Source organism: Choloepus didactylus, chromosome 13 (genome assembly GCF_015220235.1).
Source record: "Choloepus didactylus isolate mChoDid1 chromosome 13, mChoDid1.pri, whole genome shotgun sequence".
In the NCBI taxonomy this organism is placed as follows: Eukaryota; Metazoa; Chordata; class Mammalia; order Pilosa; family Megalonychidae; genus Choloepus; species Choloepus didactylus.
Genome location: NC_051319.1, coordinates 96,281,935 through 96,297,352, shown reverse-complemented (window position 1 = coordinate 96,297,352; position 15,418 = coordinate 96,281,935). Strand labels below are relative to the sequence as shown.

Here is a 15,418-nt window from a genome sequence, read left to right as displayed (position 1 = left end):
CACAGTAATTACTGTTAGCCATTGTCACAAAATTTTTTTGGAGAAAATAAAATCTAGTATGTGATAATCCAACTTCTCATTTGAGGGGAGAGAGAAAACCATTCTGAACTTAACCATAAAGGCAAACAGAGGAATATGTACAGATCTAATTACACTATAAAAGAAAAAGTAGAGAAATTTTATTTCACAGCTTTTTTTTGAAATAAATTCAAAGTTATAGGAACAGTTGCAAAAACAATACTAACCCCATACACAGAACTCCAGCATACTCTGACCCCGCTCCCGATAGCCCAATCCACCAACTTTAACATGCTGTCACATCGCTATTTCTTTCCCTCCCTCCTTCCCTATCCATCATCCATAATCAACTGCTCTGTCTTCTGAACACATGAGAGCTAGCTGCACATATCCTTGAACAAACACTATAATTCACATATACACTTCCCATGAACAAGAACATTCTTTTATGCAATCCCATTAAGCACAGCTAAGAAGTACAAGAGATTCAACAATGATACAAAGCTTATATTCTATATTTCCTTTTCCTTATGTCTCAACTGTGTCCCTTTGAGCCTCCTGTCCTCCATCCTCCAATCCCATCCAGGTTCATCCTTGGCATTCAATTGTCATCTATTTAGACTGTCTTTTTTTTTTTTTTTTTCAATTGTGGAAACATATATACAGCCTAAATCTTCCCATTCCACCCCCTCCCTAGCATTCCATTAGTGGGATTAATCACCTTTAGAATGTTGTAATGCTCTTTCCCACCATCCATTACTAGAAATTTCCCTTCACCTCAAACAGCAACCCCACACTCATTTCTTAACTCCCCATTGCCCCTTCCCCATTTCTCTTAACCCAAACTCTACTTTCCATCTCTATAGTCATATTCTCTTATAATTTCTTTGTGCTTACTGTGGGGCTTAAAATTAACCTCTTAAATCCGTAACAATCTTGTTTTTCTTTGATACCACCTTCACTTCAATAGGACATAAAAAACTATGTTCCTATACTACTCCTTTCCCCCACCTTTATATAGTTGTCTAAAATTACATATTTTACATTGAGTTCAAAACCACTGATTTGTCATTAGAGTTTATGTATTTTATATCATGTAGGAAGTAAATAGTGAAGTTACAATTCAAAAATTATTGACTTCTATTTGTATTCCATTGTAGTTGGAGAATGTGCTTTGAGTATATTCAAATTTTTTTTTTTTTTTTAATTTCTTGAGGCTTTTTTATGTCCCAGCTTATGGTCCCTTCTGGAGAAAGATCCATGATCACTAGAGAAAAATGAGTGCCCTGGTGATTTGGGATGTAAGGTACTATATATGCCTGTTAAAATTCTCTGTATCTCTTTCTCCTTTCCTTTTTCTCTGCTGGTAGGGCTCCGTTTAGTATCTGAAGTAGGGCAGGTCTTTTATTGGCAAAGTCTCTCAGCATTTGTTTGTCTGTGAAAAATTTAAGCTCTCCCTCAAATTTGAAGGAGAGCTTTGCTGGATAAAGTATTCTTGGTTGGAAATTTTTCTCTCTCAGAATTTTAAATATGTCATGCCACTGCCTTCTCACCTCCATGGTGGCCTCTGAGTAGTCACAACCTAGTCTTATGTTGTTTCCTTTGTATGTGGTGAATTGCTTTTCTCTTGCTGCTTTCAGAACTTGCTCCTTCTCTTCAGTATTTGAGAGTCTGATCAGAATATGTCTTGGAGTGGGTTTATTTGGATTTATTCTATTTGGAGTTCGCTGGGCATTTATGCTTTGTGTATTTATATTGTGTAGAAGGTTTGGGAAGTTTTCCCCAAAAATTTCTATGAATACTCTTTCTAGACCTTTACCTTTCTCTTCCCCTTCTGGGACACCAATGAGTCTTAAGTTTGGACATTTCATTTTATCTATCATATCCCTGAGATCCATTTCCATTTTTTTTTTCTCCATTCTTTCTTTTGTTCTTTCATTTTCTGTTCTGTGGACTTCTAGGACACTGAGATGTTGTTCAACTTCCTCTAATCTTGTATTGTGAATATCCAGAGTCTTTTTAATTTGGCCAACAGTTTCTTTTATTTCCATAAGATCTTCTATTTTTTTTATTTACTCTTGCAATGTCTTCTTTATGCTCTTCTAGGGTCTTCTTGGTGTCCTTTAAATCCTTTGCCATGTTTTTGTTCCTCAATTGTAGTTCTTTGATTAATTGTGCCAAGTACTGTGTCTCTTCCAGTATTTTGATTTGTGTGTTTGGAGTTGGATTCTCCATATCATCTGGTTTTATCATATGCATTAAGATTTTCTGTTGTTTTTGGCCTCTTGGCATTTGCTTTGCTTGATAGGGTTCTTTCAAGTCGTAAAAAAAGGATACCAATCTAATTTTTCAGAAACACAGTTTGGTGGCGTACACTTTCTCTAACTAACCAGCAGATGGCATCTGTGAGTCACCTATACCCCTCAAGTCAGTTCTTAACCTTGTTCCCGCAGTGTGTGGGGAAATGATTCTTGTGGGTTCAGTTGGAGAACTCAGTTTGGGTGTGTTACTGGAGCCGTCCGCCCTGAATGTGGGGCGTGTGTCCGGGTGGCCAGGGAGGAAGGGCAGCTTTAATACTGAAATTCCCCAGATTCCCAGAGATTCAAGGTCGCCACAAGAATCTAAGTCTTCATTTCAGTTCAGCCCCAGACCTCTCTCTCGCTGTCCCACAAACCACCAGACTTGGCGTAGCATCCCTGGGTTCTCCAAGAGGGCCCCTCCTCCCAGCTCCGATCCTCCAGGGAATGCCGTGCTACATCACCAGTACACGCCGTCCCTCAAGGGAAGCCCCGGGCCGCCGGGCCGTGCATGGGCACTCTCAGCCTGATGCAAAGATGGCCAAACGGGGCATCTCAATCCCCCCCTCCTCGCACAGTTCCTCCTTTCCAGCTCTGGGACAACTGGCAGGGACAACTGGCAGGGCTTTGGGCTGTGTGCACGGCCCTGGGCAGGAGTTTATCCAGGCCTCCAGGGAGCCAGCTGCTAGCCGTGGGGTTTCTTTCAGCTTCCGGCTCTCCCCTCTGTTCCCCCGGCCCCAAGGGTATCTGCAGCGGGCTATCCTCCAGGCCAGACACCGAGAGGCTGGCCCAGACCCTTCTTGCTGTGTTTTACTGCGTGGTTCCCACTGTCACAACTGCAGCCGCTCCTGGGTTTTTCCCTTTTTTTTTTTTTTTAAAAGAACCAGTCGGTCTCCAAAAGCGAACCTCTGGCTTCTCTACACCGCCGCACAGCTGTGGGTCTTCCAGCCAGCTTACTCACTCGTTTCAGAATGCAGACTCCCGGTTTCACCAAGTATACGGCCCCTGTGGTACTAGCAGACATCGTCCAGCTGGCACATCGCGGTAACCGGTATTCTGGGTCACTTCCTGGTTTTTATCTAGTGTTTTTTCACAGAGGTGTTTTTTTGCCCTGTCTCACCTAGCCACCATCTTAGTTTCTCCCCTCACAGTTTTTTAAAGGATGGACAAAATGGATTGAGTTTGGCTGATCAATGTCTAAAGAAGAAATTTGTGGAGACATGTCTACCTGGTGCTATTTTGCATTATTTTTGAAAAGAATAAACTCCCCCGTTCATACCTGCCCATTTACCACTTGCTTTGCTCAAAACTAAGAAATTACTTCAAGGTGTATTCTTCATTTTTCCCACATTATAGCAACTAGATCAATATGAAAGAGCTTCCCCGTCATGCTAAGAGAGTAACCCGCCTGCAAACATTGTTAAGAGGATATATCAGGATCCTGAGACCCTGTATAACTGATATACTAAAAGTAGACTATGTGAGGTAGAATAAAAATCGCTGTATTCTTTCCGTGGATATTGGTCCAAAAGAAGGTAATTTCAGATGTTCTTAAAGATTCTAGATTCTTCAGAATTTAAAGACAACAGCTAGACAACAGAGGATTGTGGCAGTCATCTAGCCTGTATTTCCAGATCCCCTATTACTTCACTGAAACCAAACCAATTCCACTTTTTTATATATAAGAGTTCCAACACAAAATTTCCTTTCCTAAAAGAGCTTAGCCCAATTTGAAATCATTACAGGCTATAAAGATTTAAGAAATGGGGCATGGAAATAATTGAACGGTGGCTGGGTGGGTGGGTGGGAAGGTGAGTAAATAAATAAATAAATAAAAATCACTCATTACTGAAGAACATTTACCTTCAAATTTTACATTCGAGTTTTGATACCCCCCAATATTTGAGACTGTTGTAACATCAAAAAATTGTACTCTATGAAAGGAACAGAGAAAATGACACTTAAAAATGTTTTTTCCGTATATTTTCCTAACATTTTTTCAAGAGATAGTGAAAAGCTACTATATGCTAAGGTTAGGAAAAGACAAAGCGCAGAACAGTTTTTGAAGAAGCAAGGTAGGAAAAAAACAGTCAGTTTGAGGAAAACGTATTAAACATGACCTTCAGTTTACAAGTTCCAACTGAACCATCCAAATCTAAGACAAAGTTTTAACCAGGCTACTGTCAGAACAAATAAAATATAACAAATGAACTCTGAAATTGGGTATTTCATTTTAAAGCAGTGAATATTTGAAATGCAACAAAAGGAAACCCCAAAAATCGCTCCAGCCAATTCCTACCAGGAAAAAGTCTCTGACACCATTCACCAGCTTGGCTAGTAACTCAATCCCTCTCTGCACCTCAGTTTTTTATCTGTAAAATTAAAATCATATTTGTTCCAAGAATTTAGTGCCTCATAGACAGTAAGCATTGGATAAGTCAGCTGCTTTTATTACCATTAATATTAAAATTAAGTAGAAATTAAAAGAAAGCATTTCCATATTCCACCCTTTTCCATCACCCAGAAGAGTATTTATTTATTTTGCTAGCAAAACAAATATGGATTATTTCCTGAACAAGAAAATTTGCAGACTACCTTGGACTACAGAATCCCAAGGATTAACAAAACTTTACCTTTTTAGATAAGTTCTAGGTTGACGTCACAACTGCAACAGTTCACCCATATGACTGGTGCATAGGAAGCCCTTGCCTTGCCTGTGTGCCCACAGAATGTAAACTGCCCAAACTGCAGTGCACATCTCAATATATTAGCACTTAAAATGGATACATCATGGAGCTACAATAGTTTTAGGTATGTTTATGCTCTCATAAAAGTTTCTGCATTCTTAAAAAAAAAAAGTGAAATAAAAGTTTTACTTTTCTATTAAACACTGCTGAATGATGTCTTTTATTTTTTTGCTAGGCACATAAGTGCTGAATTGAAGTACATTGTTCTGAAACAGTTTTTATTGGTTATAACATATTTGGAAAAAGCAAACAGAAATTATCAATCAAATGTTTAACTGGCTTTATTCCAACCACTAGGAACTGGAAACCTGAAAACTTACAGGAACTGACCACTTCATTGATTTTGTTTTGTTTTGGGGGGAGGGTAATTTTATATTACGGAATATTTCATACAAAAATAATATATATAGAAAACATGTTTAATAAACACAAATTATATAATTATACATAAGATACAAAAAATTCACTGTTGCTGTATTTGTAATATGGAAAATTATAATGTTCCCTTATCATGTATATGGAACATTATACAAGAGAATACTATGTAACTATTAAAAGAGTAAGAGTAATTTAATTATAAAGACACAAAAACATGTTACGTGGGGAAAAGTTGCAAAGCAATATATACTGAGAGCCCACTTTTTATAAGAAAAACATAACACATAAATTTTGATTAATTATTACTAGAAAAATGTCTGGAAGAATCTATACCAAATGTCCTGAGAAGAACATATATTAAAAGTTTAGAATAAAAGACATGGAAAGAAAAAACAAAACATAACAAAGGGAATCAACATCCAATAGCTAGTGTTACCAAATAATTTTAGCTCTCCTGAAATCTTAAAATCCCTTTTAGATGTGTAACTTTTCATGAATTAATCCTGCTCTGTATGATTTTAATTAGTACAAGCAGAGTACCTAATAAACAGATCCACAGGCAATAAAATATCTCTTTGTATTTATTAGCAGCAGGTGTGGTTGGTGTAATTTCAACTTTTTCATGGTAGCAGAAAGTTTTCTATGTCTGGGTACTTTGTCCCAACTGTTAGGGATAATGTCTAGGCTTAAAGCTAAGAATCCTCCTAAGAAGTTCTGAGTTTCATCTTTAAATTTGATTTAAACCAAGTTATTTACTTACTCTGTGTTTTTAGAGTAGTATATCAGAATAGTTTCTGAGTCCTCCAATTTTAGGAAGGAATTCACTTTGGCTTGTTAATACTGTAATTTTTCTAACAGTATCATGTTACATTGAGTTTAGGACCCCTCCAAGCAACAATAAAAGAATGATATGGATTTAAGGTAGCTTACTTTACAGAAAAAAAAGAAGAAATGTCATATGTTACACTATTCTTACCTAACTTGAAAAGCACATAACACCTTCACTAAGTGCTATTTTAAGAAAACATAAGGCATGAAGATGCTGTCAATGACAATTGCACAGTTTAATAACACAATCAGTGATTTCTTTTTAATTTTGCTGGAATGACCCTGATTTTTAAGCTGTGAAATACTCCATTACCTTCAAATTTCCCACTTCATCTCAAATTTCCAGATTGCATGCCAACTCTAAAGAAATTTCCCATCTATAACTTTGCTGAAGTTCACTGAGAATTTCAAGATGCTCCCTTTGAGTCTCAAGAGCCGTGAGCACTTACGCTCCAACTTTAACAGGCCAATGGGCAGGGAAACATGAAGGCAGACCACACTCCCTCTGAATTTTTAATAGAGAACACTCTTTCTAATAAATCAAAAAAGCAAAATGCCTTAATAGCCCATCTATAGTTTTACAATAAGAAAAACTACAGCATCATATTAATGAAGGTTTAGTACTCAGAATATTTGCAGAACTCCTTTACAAACCACTAAAACAAAAATTAACAATACAAGAGAAAAACAGGCAAAGAAAGTAGAACAGGCAGTTCACAGGAAAATAGTAAACGGACAATAAACATGGAAGATAGCTGAACTCACTAAGAAACCAGTAAAATTCAAGTTAAAATTTAACCACTTCTCATCTAAAAAATATCCCAAAGGATTAAAATCTTAGTCAATACCAAACATAATCAAAGAAGGGAAAAGAACTTGCAAGGCTGCTGGAGGGAGTGTCAAGTGGTACAACCATGGTGGGGCACAATTTTGCAGTTATCTAATGATATCAAAAATGTTCTGATGAACAACCTAGCAATTGTCTTCTAGGTAAATATCCTAGAGAAACTCACCCACATACACAAGGAGACTTGGAAAGAAAAATTAATTGCAAGTCCTATTTCTAAAATCTAAGGCCAGTAACAACCTACACATCCACCAAAAAGGGAATGGATAAGTTTATTCACATCATAGAAACTTCTATATACCTAGGACAACCATACAGATGCTTCAGAGATGGAAAGTGGCACTATCTATTATACCAAGTTAACTGAGTGAATTGGGACTGCATACTCAGCAAACCAGGACATATAATCAACCCTATGTATAGTAGAGAAGTCAGCAGTTTTCTTAAAAAGAAAAAAGGATAATTGCTGAATATGTACTGTATGATGCCCTTTAAATATGTTTGTCTGGCTGTATCCACAAGGCATGGATACATATGTAAATATAAATATATTTTTAAAATTAGCCTGAATGCAAAGATAGACAAGTAGATTGATGGAACAGAACAGACTCCAGGAATATATACCCATACATAAATGGGAAACTGATTTTCAACAAAAGCGCAAAGACTATTCAATGGAGAAAGGATACTCTTTTCAACAAACGGTACTGGAACAACTGGATATCCACATGCAGAAAAACATAACCTTGATTCATGCCTCACACCATATATAACATTTAACTCAAAATGGGAACTACCATACACTGCTGGTAGGAATGTAAAATGGTACAATCACTTTGGAAAACAGTTTGGCAGTTTCTTAAAAAGTTAAACATACACCTACCACATGATCCAGCTATTCCACTCTTAGTTACCCCCAAGAGGAATGAAGGTATATATCCATACAAAGACTTTTTACATACAAAGTTCACAGCAGCTTTATTTGTAATAGCCAAAAACTGGAAACATACGTCATGTACATCAAAAGGTGAATGGATAAACAAATTGTGATATAGCTATAAAATGTCAATACTCAGCAATAAAACTGAATAGTGATCCACACAATGACATGGATGAATCCCAAATTGTTATGCTGAGTGATAAAAGAAAAAAGAACACATACTGTATTTCATTTACATAAAAATTCTAGAAAATGCAAACTTATCTACAGCAACAGAAGGCAGACTAAGGACTTCATAGAGGGGAGGAATTGGGAGGGTAGGAAAGCAGAAACATAAAGGGGCATTTAAACACTTTTGATAAGTTCACTACATATGCGGTGATGGTTTCATGGGTATATACACAATATGAAAATTATCAGATCACAAACTTTGAATATGGGCAGTTTATTGTATGCCAGTTATACCTCTATAAATCTGCTTTAAAAAATTTTTAAACCCACCATTAAAAGTCTAGAAAGCAGTGTACGCACAGACAAATAGAAAAAATGGGGACAAAAGAGTAAATGAATAATAGAGGGATTGGGGGCAACGGTTGTTTTGGGTGTTCTTTTTTGTTTGTTTGTTTTTACCTTTATTTCAATTCTTATTTTTATTTTTATTTATTTATTTATTTTAAAGTAATGAAAAAATGTTCAAAAACTGAATGTGGTGATGAATGCATAACTATATGATGATACTGTGAACAACTGATTGTACACATTGGATGATCTTATGATATGTGACTGTATCTCAATAAAATTGCAAGAAAAAAAAGTCTGGAAAGCACACTTGTTGGGATAAAGGTTGTCTGAGGATTGGGAACACCTGTAGGAAACAAGGAATGAAACTTTAAAAAGTGATGCAATCTTAGATATTAATTGTTCATTTTACAATTTGTACATGCCATTTATTAACTAAAACATTAGAGCACCTGTATTTTAAATTTGATGTAATAGAGTAAACATTGTACTTGTAAATGTAAAAAAAAAAGAAAAAAAAAAAAATGATGCAAAATGTTAACTGTCAATTCTGAGTGCAGTTATTTAAGTGGTCTTTTTGCTCTATTTTATAAATTTGCAAAAACACTAAGAAAAAATTAAAAGCAAGGGTTTGTGTGTACAACTTGAGGTCCCAAAACTAGACATTTAATTGTCAGGGTTAATCCATGTATTCAAACAATTTTCTTCTTCTATTAATTTAAACAGTTTTTTCTAGCATTCCCAATGACACTAAATGTATTATGAAATTAGGTCCTTTAAATTATGGAGAAACAGAAGCATTTTCATAGAACCAGAGAAACTTTCATTTGATGGCTTGAATAACCTATAAGAGTAATACAGAAGTCAATATCTGTGATCAAAGCAAAAGCTTTATCATCATCACTGGATCTTAGCAGATAAACTGTTTCCCAAACTCTTCATATTTAGCACCTGTCCCCTCCCTTCAAAATTCTTCCTGATAGCTCTTTGGAGAAATGGTTGATTCTAGGGCTATGGCAGGCAAAATAGAAGATGATGCTGGAGCACCTAGTAACGTAAGAAAAAAAATACTTTCAAAAGAGAAAGAAGAAGAAAAAAAAAGGGTAGGGCATATCAAAAAGACACAGGAGTCAAAACTGGAACAATTTTAACAAAATAAGGATAATACTGGATTACAAATCAAACAATAAAATTAACATCCACGAGTCCATCCTGATAATAGGGAATTAAAAAACTAATAGGGAAAAAGGAACAAATCTTCCTTCAAGAAAAATTTTAAATATAGAAGGACCGAGGGAAATAGAATCATTATAACACCACAGTAATAATAGCTGTAAGCAAGATCCACTGATCTTGCTAAAATTGATGGGGGAAACTTTAAGGGGAACCTGGATATTTGCATAGCTTCAAAGTATCCCTCCTCCTCCCCAAAAAATACCTGTTAATTTCAACAACTGACAAATTCTTTAATTCTCCTCCCCATAGAAAGCAGAACTAATTCCCCACCCCTTAGGTATATATGGACTGGCTTCTAATGAATACAGTACGGAAAGGGAAAAATACTAACCTGCCACAATCTTAACCACGTGATCAAGGTTAAATTCAACAGGTAATGATACTATGTATCCCCTGATATGATGTGTTAAGACAGGCAAATCACCTCTGTGATATTCCTTCCCCAAATCTATAACCTCAGTCTGTCTAATCATTAAAAAAAAAAAAAAAAAATCAGACAAACCCAAATTGAGAGACATTGTATAAAATACCCTTCAAAAGTATCAAGGTCATGAAAGACCAAGAAACTATCATAGATCATAAGAAACTAAGTAGACATGTTAGAACATGAGGATTAAATGTAATGTCATATCCTGGAATAGAAAAAGGATATTAGCAGAAAATCTGAAGAAATCCAAATAAAGTCTCTCCTTTAATAAAAGTATTTTATCTATGTCAATTTCTTAGTTTTTTTAAATGTACATGATTATTTAAGATGTTAACATTAGGGAAGCTAATGTTGGTGAAGGGTATACAAAAGACCTCTCTGTTGCAACTCTTCTGTAAATGTAAAATTATTTTAAAATTAAAAATTTTCCTGAAAGAAAAAAAACTTCAAGACAAGAATTGGAAAACAAAATTCACTATTCGCTAGTATACTATACAATTTGACACACGGGTCTAAAAATCATTTCTCTAAGTTTTTTGGTATCCCTTCCCTGCCCCGAAGTTAAAAGCCAGTCAGTAGTGACTTTAAACATAATTAAGCCTATGTTCTTTATAATCAAGATGAAAAGATACTTTACAGTTAATACCAACACCTCATCTATCAAATTCCTAAAAACATGAATTTACTATCCTTCAGATCCCAAAAGACACAGGTGGATACACAACAGGAAACTAAAGGCAAGGTCAGAGGGTCAGAGGGTCCATAAACATGGGATGTACTTGAACCAAAGCCTATACAGGCATATAGAGTATGGGAGAAGCATGGAAGGGAAGGTTGAAGTCACACTTAGGCCTTCTATAGATTCTGAATCCCTCAGTTTTTTGAATAAGGAAATAACACAAATCTGTCTACAGTAACATACTAAGATGCTTTTACAAACTTTATACAAGGCTGTTTAAATTGATTAATCTTTCGGAAAGATTACAAAGATGAAATCTGGGGTCTGGTCTTGTTCCCAGCACCTTTGTGACCTCATGCAAATCACTTAAGCTTTTAGGGTTTCAGTTCTTTTATCAGCAAAGACAGGAGAATACTTAAAATGTGTGAAAGAACTCCTAAAATATGCAAAGGGCTAGACAAATAATGCATTATATATATCCATATAAGTTACCAGCTACCAAGTATTGCATCCCTACAAAGTGTGGCCCACCCAGGAAGCCAGATCTTTCTATGAACCATCTTGAATCATTAATTTTATAAATTTAGAAACAGCTAACTAATACTACAATATGACCCCTGACAGAAGGGGGAATCTATCACTTACAGTCATCTAAAGACCTCACTTACTAGGCCACAGTTTGTAAGAAGCATTTTCTAAAAGTGCTTTCTGCTTTGTAAAGCCCACTCTCGAGTTTTCACTTGCAGATTATTCCTAGCCTGTCTCCCACCTTGCAAGTCAGATTTCTCCAACCAAAGCCAGATCGGGTGTCTAGGCACATAGCCTGGAAGGACAGTATTGTACTTCAAAAGGCATTACTCAGAAAGACCTACCTACTTTTGACAATGATCCCCCTTTGTATAGTTTCAAGACAAGTTAATAATATTTTTGATTCTAGGAAGCCTTAAAGCACAACATATTTAAATGAACAACCTACAATGCATATCAGAATTCCTAAATACTATTTTTTAAAAACCACCCTAATTGCAAAATATTAGGAAAAGACCGAGTAATAAGCAGTTTTATTAAACTAGCACCAAAAAAAAAAAAAAAACCACAAACTCAGGCTTTATATTAAATTTCATCTTTTAACACTGGCCCCCAAGTACCCTCCTAAGAATCATATATAATTCCCAAACCTATAAAAATCAAAAGCTAACCTCTGCCTTTTATGCTAACCCCTTGCTTTCTACACAAAATACTAAAACAAGTAAACAAACAAAAAAGTAAATTGCAAAAAAAAAAAAAAGCATCTAAGAGTTCTAAATTATGCTGCTAAGTAGGTTACCAACATTACCAAATCTCCCAAAGTCCCCTTAGCAGGCTGTCAGCTGAGACCAGCAACTAGGTGTGAGTTAAATAAAGGACAAAGAACTGCCTACACTTTTCTACCTGTTAGAGGAGGTACAAAAGCTCAGATAAAAAAGGATTTTTTAACTCTCAACAGTATCCTATGACTTGACTGGGAAATAGGGAGGCCCAAGTCTTGTATTATCACAATTTGCTTCAATTCACCTGTCCTTGATAAATTAATGCAGAACAGATTGACTGGGGTACCAATTTGTAAAAGATCACATTTTTTTTTAAATTCCTGCCCACCTAGCAACCATTCATCTGAAGCCAAGTATTTTTAATACTTGAAGGAGAAACTAACAAAATTTCCCCTCAATGCATAATGTAATTTCAGTCTCATATATTTCATCTCAAGCAGCAATAAAATTAACTGGACTCAAACTTAGTAGTTTAAATGTAGGTCATTATAGTATTTTAACATTGGATAACAAACTCAAATTGCACATCTTAACCTGTCTTAAAAAAACTGATTCCATAGTTAACTGCTCTCTAAATGTAGGTTATAGGCATTGCTACATAAAAGCAAGTTCCAAATAAAACAATGTTATAATCTAAGGCAATCTGTTATTTTTGGCAACACCAAGGAAAGGAAAGAACTTGCCAGGTATTATTTTGATCCTTTATCTATTGCTACTTTTTATTAAGAAACATGAGAAACAGTTTCCATTTCCATGGAGAAAAATATTAAATTTCCTCCTTGCTTTTAATTTATTCACAAGAATGTGCATTATATGTTCCCTCTGACTGCAAAAACCCTTTATTTAAAATGCCAATCCGGAAACTATCTGGACAAATACAGCAAGATACATACATCTCTTGAATAATAAAAGAGGGAAACAGAGAGAAAGGGAAAGAGGGAGAGAGCGAGAGAGACAGCGAGCAAGCAGAACAGTTTGAAAGCCATTCAATTCAAAACTAGCTCAGAAGAGCTAGTCCCAAAACTTTTACTGTAGTTTTGTCTTAAGTAGACATTTCTGATGCAAAGTAATGATTTGGAACTGCAACTTAGGAACATTTATTCTTTCATTGCCCAGGAGTATATTGGCTTTAAAATAAAAATCTAAAATATGATATCTACTAGAAAAATATAAATTCATGTCCCAGACAGTAAGGAAGGTGGCTTCTATTTTTTTGCATATATACGAGCCCAGCAGGGTAAATACTAAATAACTGAATTGAACAGAGGCAGGCAAGAATCCCAACTGCCACAAGGGTATGATTTTCAACACATCTCAATCACCCGTAATTCATCTAGTATTATAAGCTCCATAGAGCTCAAATTCATCCTGTCACTGGGAGCCATTCTTTCCATTCCTATTTCAAATTTTAACAAACACATGCTAGTGAAATCTGAAACTCATCGCTCTGAATGTAATTTTCTTCAACTATAAAACGAGGAAGTTAAACTATCTTCTCCAAGGTCTTTCTTAAAAGTTTGCTCCGACTTTAAAAAAAAGGATTCAAGGTCTACTTATCAGTCTAACTTCCTGCTGGCGGGAATTTCCCATTACCACGTTATGCGCTTCATACCTGATGAGGAACACAGGCCACCTTGATTTGCATTTATTCACTTTTTCCTACTTTTTCCAGAAGCTAAAAAGGGCTGTACACCTATCAGCTATTTGTACGAACACACGTAGCAAGGAGGCCCAGACCCCTTTTCTTTGTCATAATACCACTTCCAGCCCTCGTCTGTCTTCCTGAAAGCCCGCAAGCGGCCTTGGCAAAAAATGCCGCCGCAGCCTTCTCGGCAGCTGGCCTTTCGAGACTGATGCTGCACCCAGTGACCAGTGTACTGGGGGCAAAGGTGCCTCGGGACCGTAAAGGACACTGGGGCAAAGAATAAAATGGGCTCAAAACTAAAGAGTCACACAGCCTAGGTTCAAATAAATACCTACCCATGTGCTTCCGACCGTGTCACTCTGTCTCAGAGTCCGCTCTAAATTGCGGAATATAATTGTACCTACCTCGGAGGGTCGTTGTGAGAATTAAACGAGATGCATACGAGTTGCTCAGAACAGTGCCTGGCACACAGCGAGGGCTTACAAAGAATACGAGTTGTGATCGCTGTGCATACACGCGGCTGCTCCCTCGTTATTCCTTATAAAACCAAAGAGCAGCAGCACTTCTGCCTCGCAGGTTACTGCACTTAGCGTCGCCCTTACCTCTAAAGAAAAGCCTCCTCCCGGGCCAGGCCAAGTTTGTGCCCCGCGGCCAAAGGAAGCGCGTGGGGGAGAGGGCGGGAAAGGCTGGCTCGCTGGCTCGCAGAGCCTCCCCGGCCGCGCGGGGCCCGGACCCCCGAGATGGCCCTGGGCCGGGGCGGCGGCCGCGGCTCGCTCTCGCCTCGCGTGGCCGTTGGTCACGGCACGCGCACGCAGCGGGCACGGCCTCGCGCGCCAGGCGGGGGGGGGGGGGGGGACCGGGGGGAGGCCGCGCGCCCGTTCGCCCGCCTCGGCGGCCGTTGGGGTGGGGGGGACGTGCCTTGTGCGGCCGCCGCAAGCACCACTAGCATTTCTCCCTTTCACAACCGCCCGGGCTCGTCCTCGTCCTCGGGCGGCCCAGCCCCGCCCACACCCCGGTGTACCTGTGCGGCTGAGTGGGAGAGGAACAAGCTTTGCTCCACAGGAGAACAGATAGCAAAAAAAAAACACTCACGCAACTGCGTCCGCACACACGCGCGCTCGGCCGCCGGTCTATATAAGCACGACTCAGCCTAACTTGTTGCGGCCAGCTCGGGCGAACTGATGGCCAATCCTTAATGTGTCCTCTGGGCTCTTCGAACCACAATTGGGTACAAACTCAGGGTGAAGGCGTGGCTCTTGATTGGCTTTAACTCAGGCCTATGAGACGGTAAGGATCCCGTTTCCCTAGTAACGGATTGGCACTAAGAGAAACCAATAACTAAAAGGTAAAGTCGGAAGGAGGGTGGGAACTTATTTGACCGATGCCCATAGTAGCCAATAAATGCAGGGAGCTCCTCTCATTCGTTAAAGCATCTTCCTCCGGGCGGAGATCCGTTTTCCAGGCAGGAGCGGTTGCTCCACAAGGTGGAGCCCGTGTACTTTGGGGAAGTAAACCCCAAGCAACTAGGAGGTGGGCGCTGGGGAGGC

At 38.0% G+C, this 15,418-nt stretch overlaps 1 protein-coding gene across 4 annotated transcripts in view; it reads right to left on the bottom strand.

Annotated features, from left to right (window-relative positions):
• G3BP1 (G3BP stress granule assembly factor 1) overlaps nucleotides 1–15,012 on the bottom strand; it is a 59,223-nt gene extending 44,211 nt beyond the window's left edge. The window contains exon 1 of one of the 4 annotated variants that reach the window (XM_037801344.1): nucleotides 14,964–15,012. The gene's annotated coding sequence lies outside the window, so the exon portion shown is untranslated. Of the gene's footprint in view, nucleotides 1–14,275; nucleotides 14,295–14,473; nucleotides 14,646–14,892 lie in introns of those variants that run through there. The other 3 variants (XM_037801343.1, XM_037801345.1, XM_037801346.1) reach the window with 3 other exon arrangements.
• Between the last annotated feature and the right edge of the window lie 406 nt (nucleotides 15,013–15,418).